Source organism: Chlorocebus sabaeus, chromosome 7 (genome assembly GCF_047675955.1).
Source record: "Chlorocebus sabaeus isolate Y175 chromosome 7, mChlSab1.0.hap1, whole genome shotgun sequence".
Lineage (NCBI taxonomy): Eukaryota > Metazoa > Chordata > Mammalia > Primates > Cercopithecidae > Chlorocebus > Chlorocebus sabaeus.
This window is the reverse complement of record NC_132910.1, coordinates 50,858,504-50,864,925: the sequence shown is the minus strand read 5'-3', so window position 1 is coordinate 50,864,925 and position 6,422 is coordinate 50,858,504.

The window sequence follows — 6,422 nt, the reverse complement described above, 5'->3', positions numbered from 1 at the left end:
GTGATGAACTTAGGTTTGGACACTAAATGTGAAAACTGAACTATTCCTAGAATCATGTTCAAAAAATCTGCAATTTTTCCTCATGAAAGTGCTTCATTAGCTAAACAGTCTTAGTTTATGATTCCAAAGGGCTGAAAATGAAATATAGAGTAATTTAAAGTATTATGGTGGCTTTATGTGTAGATATTGGGTGGCAAATGCTGTGAACACAGAGTGTAAAATTGGTAACTAAGAAATGGCAAAAACACCTAAAGCAATATGCTTTCCAAGTAGACATATACACACACACACAAATGTATATTTGCGCAAAATTGTTTTTAATCTAGAACGCTCCTATTAACTACCATGTCTTACATCAAGTCTACGATCCTAGAATTACTTTAATATTTTGAATATGTAAAGGCCTGTAGTGCTCATTTGTTCATGCTTTTCCACTCTCAGGAAAAGATTTGCATTTTGAGCTTTATCTCTAAATGTGATGTGTAAATATTATTCCTGGTAAAGGAGTTACAGCTGTCTTCAAAAATGCTACTTGTCGCAATACATACAATCTATTTTATATTGTGGAAGACCCTAGACATAAAGTAAAATAGTCTATAATTTGCTGTGTGACCTTCAGTAAGTCACTCAGTCTCTCTGAGCTTGTTCATCCTTTGTTTTGAAAAAAGTACTCAACCAGCCCATTACATCTTTACTGAGGCTAAATGTGATGATATTAATGAAAGAGTTTTGCTAACTGGGAAGGGTCTCCTAAATGTAGAGAACATATGACCGGTAAGACACTTTTCAGAATCTCCCTAAGATAATATCATGGGACACTACCTGGTGCTGGATGCTCTGTGGCTTTTACACTGATGCTGATGGTGTGAGATTCAGAAAAAGAAGAAGCAATTCTACATGCCCACCCCACAACAGAGTCATCAAATCTTGCCAGTGACACAGAGGCTGACATCTACCTCCCACCCTCCTTCCTCCCAGGCCAGGGGAGCAGGTGGAGTGGGGGGCATTAGGTGGGCACTGCCAGTGTTGTCATAGAATGGCACAGTCCTCCATGGGGTGGGAGTGGCACATGGGAGGCTTCTGCACCATGCACTGGCTCCTAGTTACATTGACATTGGTAGGTCTAAAGAGGCAAGTCAAAATCAAAATATGAAAGTGGAACACCAGAGTGGCCTGTGTCCTGGTGAACCTAAAGTGGTGCACATGATCTGGGTGACTTGCAGCAAATTTTGACTCTAGAATCAAATACTTCTATACATGCTGATCACCCCCTCCATAATATAACTCTGTGAATGTACATAGTTCGCACTCATTTTAGCTAGCAGCAAAAGGTTTTGTCAAAATAAAGAAACTTTTCAAACTTTAAAAGGAGAAAAGATTATGTTGACGGTTTAATTAATAACTATGTGAGGTGCACTGACTTAGCACCACCAGAAAGAGCATACAAACAAAACTCTGAATTAACTTTTTGCTACTTTAGAAATCATACATGCTGCTCTGGGATTAGAAAGAAAGTCATCTTGACAGAATTGTTAGAAAATTGCTCAGATGTTGAAGTATAGTGAGAGCAAGTCTGTATCTGATAAATACATGCTTAGACATCTGACTATTCATTTCTGTAACCAAATGATTATTACACAAATAACCTCTAGTTAGGTGTTCCCTGAAAATGTTAAAGTAACTATTTTATTAAAGTACCTTAATAAAGATTAGCAGCTACTAACCCATTAAAATGGATAAAAACACTTGGAAGCTCTGTGATTTCAATGATGATTGTGTTTTTAATCTGTGTTGTTTGTATAGTCTGCAGAAGCAGATCCTAACTCCTGCAAGAAGCAGCTCACCGTGACAAAGCTGACTTTCCTTTTATTGCTTTGCAAATCAAAGAAGGGGGACATGTAGGGAACAGGACCCCCAAAATCTGGCCATAAACTGGCCCCAAAACTGGCCATAAACAAAATCTCTGCAGCACTCTGACATGTTCATGATGGCCATGACACCCACGCTGGAAGGCTGTGGGTTCACTGGAATGAAGGCAAGGAACACCCGACCCACCTAAGGCAGAAAACCACTTAAAGGTGTTCTTAAACCACAAACAATAGCATGAGCAATCTGTGCCTTAAGAATGTGCTCCTGCTGCAGATAATTAGCCAAATCCATCCCTTTATTTTGGCCCATCCCTTTGTTTTCCATAAGGAATACTTTTAGTCTGTAATCTATAGAAATAATGCTTATCACTGGCTTACTGTTAATAAATATGTGGGTAAATCTCTGTTTGAGGCTCTCGGCTCTGGAGGCTGTGAGACCCCTGATTTCCCACTCCACACCTCTATATGTTTGTGTGTATGTGTGTTTAATTCCTCTGGTGCCACTCGGTTAGGGTCTCCCTGACCAAGCTGGTCTTGGCACCTGTCTCTACAAAAAAACCCACAAAAATTAGCCAGGCAGAGTGGCATGCAACTGTAGTCCCAGCTATTTGGGAGGCCGAGGTGGGACAAAGACTGGAGCCCAGAAGGCAGAGGTTGCATTGAGCCATGATCACGCTGCTGCACTCCAGCTTGGGCAACAGAGCAAGTCCTAGGCTCAAAAAAATATTATATCTTAAAATCAAGAGGGATTAATATAATGCATCACAAAGTATAAAAAGCAAGGTACACAGTAATGTATATAAGATCCAATCTTTGTGAAAGACAGAACAAATTAAAATTTGTAAATATTATATATAGGTTTGTATGAGCATGGAGAAAGATACAGAAATGGACAGAACAGGCTGTTCATCTCAGAAACCAGGATCTGAAAAGAGTTGAAAAACTGAAGTTAACTTTTTAACCATAACTGTTTGGTTTTACTAGTTAGGATGAGATTTATAATTTTATTACTTTTTTAAGTTATAAAGAAACTTTAAAGAAAGACTCCAGCTGCCAACATGTACATGTAATTGTAAAATAAAGGTATTGTAATTGCAATTTTATTATTAAAAGGAAGTCTGACCAAATAATTGTCAAAATAATATAAACTCTCAGCCACTTCTAAAGCCTTAGGAAGATGTTACTCATCATGGACTAATAGAGTCATAGAAATGTTTTCTTACTGGATCATTCAGGAAACTAAGATTATCAATGGCTAACATTTAAGTCTGGATATAAGAAAATTCTCACAGGCCTAAACAGAAAACTTCTAGAGGTATTAAAGATGAGATTATTATAAGGTCCAATAGATTTTTGGCTATAGTCTTGCAAGACTAATGCAAACAAGCTTTTGGAGTTACCTGGGTAGTCCTGGATTTTGCCTTTTTTCTCCCAAGTGGCTTATATTTGAATTTTCAATTGCCCTCTTGGGCCCCAGAGTGCTGGCAGCTGGTCATGTTTCTTCTACACGGAAACTTTGAAAATCATCCTTTGAAAAATCTGACCAGCCCAAGAGAAAATACCTACTCTTACTGACATTATATTCCCCAGCAATTAAGCCCACCAGATAATTCTGCAGTAAATCTCACATGACACAGATGCCACCCGTGTGTTCAGAGCTTCCCAATAGCTCATTAGTGCCCCATCCTGCAACAGAAGACAACCAAGATCATCAGACGTGTGGAGTGATTCTAGCTTTGTAATAGGAAAGATAGAACAAAGCAAAGAAAAAAGAAGTTGGAAGAAATAATCCATGAAATAAAAAATACAAAATCTTTCTAAAAGCTGTTAATAATATTTGTAAAAAGATATTATACACAGGAAAGAAGAATATGATGCCATAAAAAATTCTTGAGAATTAAAACTCATCACAGCAGAGTAGAAATCCAATAGAAACAAAAGATTTCAATAAATTTACCCCTTGGTGTACCTTTTCCTCCAGAAGATAACTAATGAAGTGCCCCCAAACTGATAAATTAATTCAAAGAATGATGTGGTATCTGAGAAGCTGATGCTGTCACCCTGAGAAGAGGGAAGGGATTCCCCAGGACAAGGATGGGGAAGCTCCAGGATGGCAGGCATGGCCAGATGCAAACCACCTCCTCCCAACATGGGAGTAAGTCAAAGACTCCAGGGAGATACACAGCTGGGAATAAAATTTCCAGCGACTATGGCATCATGCCATATCTCAAGCAATTTAAATGGAAATAAAATTGACATGTTCTGGGAAAATATGCTAAAAAACTCAAAAGTGCCTTTAAGGCTGATGAAGACATACAAAATACATATTTTTAATGTGTTATATCATTTTGTATAAAATGGTAATAGTAGAATCTGCCTCATAGTGTTATTGTGAGGTTTACATGATCTGTTAATTGTAAAGCATTTAGAACAGAAAGTGGCACATACTGAGAGTGACAAGGATATTAGCTATTTTATTGATATTTAGGTTATTAAACTCTGGAGTTAGGCTTCCTGGGATCCTGGCTCCACCACTAGCTGTGTTACGTTAGGAAATCTATGCAATCTCCCTAAACCTCAATGTCTTCACCTGTAAAATGTGCATGACAACGGTATCTACCTGATAAGTTAATGCTAAACATTGCTGTAAGTGAGGCAATGTGTGCACAGAAATGAGCAAGGTCAGCACTCCAAGAATGTCAGATATTGATAGCAATCAGTTGTATTTTTTACAAAAAAAAAAAAACTTTTAATTTTGAAAAGGAAAAAATTCTCCACTATTAAAGAACTCTTTGCTTTTAGATATTTTTATATTGTGACAACCATATCATTTGTATTACTTTGTATTGTTTTAATAAACACTTGATATTCCCACATCATCTCAGTAAATATACTTTTAGGCATCTTCCAAGCACATCATCAGAATAACTTAAAATGCATCATAACTCATTTAAAATACATCAGTAAATCATTCGTGGAACATTCAGATGGTTTATAGCTTGGCTCTCACAGAGAAGACTGGATGGAACATCTTTGCTTTTGGATTGGGCTTCTTAGATTATTTCCCGACTCCTTCACATAAGGAAAGTACACAAACATTTTTCTCTCTCACACATGGTCTTTATGGCAGAATTCCAGGCTCCACAGCCACAGCCAGTCCAGCAAGCATTTCAGCTCCCTCAACATCTTTGGCTTCAGTACCAAAATCAAAATGAAATGCTAATTGAGAAAGAATTCATGGCTTTGAATGTGGGTATTTTCAAAAATTCCTCTAGGAACTTAAAATTTATTCTTTTTATTGTAATATTCTATAGATATTTCTATAGCTATTTCACTCTCAAGTTCTATTTATTGCTACTAAAGTCCCTCTCCCACCCTTAATTTTGCACCTCATCCCCAAAAATGCTTTAAAGACTGTTATTTATGCACATACATGAAATGTTACAATTTTTCTAGCAATCTTTACAATATTAGTCTTCCCATTTTGCCAAATGATTTAACCCCCAAAATGAACAATTTGTACTGAAGATACTTTCTGCCAGTTACAATATTATTTCTTAGATTGAGGTAAATTATTGGCCCATGGAGAAAAGGGGACAGGTGGATCTCTTACAGAGATGCTAGTCTGTCCTTCTCGAGGCTTTGGAGTGATATCTTCGCACTACTCATCATTACCTGTATAATTATATTAGAGATGCCAGTCCTTGCCTTCCACTAACCTTCCAAGAGCACTTGTGGTCATTTGTTACATCAGTAATAGAAAATTAACACACTTCTGTAGCAAACATGGCCATCTACAGGCTGTGGGTAGACACATCTCCCTCTTTGACCATAACCTGGAAAAGCTCTCCAATGTTAAGAAGTCATAAGATTAGATTAGGTTCACCTGGATAATCCAAGCTAATCTTCCCATCTCAAGATCTTTAACTGAATTACATCTACAAAATCCATTTTTTTCCATGTAAAGCAACACAATCCTAGATTCCAGGGGTTAAGAGTGGACATCTTTGAGGGCCATTATTCTGCCTAGCACACAGGGGATTGCTGACCCAAACTGAATCAAGCATATCATCTCTCTGGATAAGCTGAATTTAGGATATAGTACTTGGTGGAAATGTAATATAGAATTGGGCTGGCTTAAAGAGACACACACAGAGAAAGAAGCAGAGGAAAGTGATGCCCTGTGACCCCTAGATATTGACAGGGTTATCTTTGGACATTCCAGATGTTGCTCCAGGCCTGCCATGGCCCTCTGATACTAGAACACTGGCACTCAATCATGTGACAACTGCTCTTCCCCCCAGAGCCATTTAAACTTTTAGAAGGTGGGGCAAAGAGTAAGCACAGAGTAGCTGCCAGATGGTATTAAGAAAGATCTCCTGGCTCTATGGAGTTTGTCCCACAGTGCTTTTGGCAGTTCATGAAGCCATGTGTTCATGAAGCAATAGAAGCTCATAAGTGGATATCACATTTCCAAATTCATTAGGGCCTTGAAAACAAGGTGGTAGTGGCTATAATTCCTTGAAATGCTCTGTCATAGGTGTGAGAGAGGAT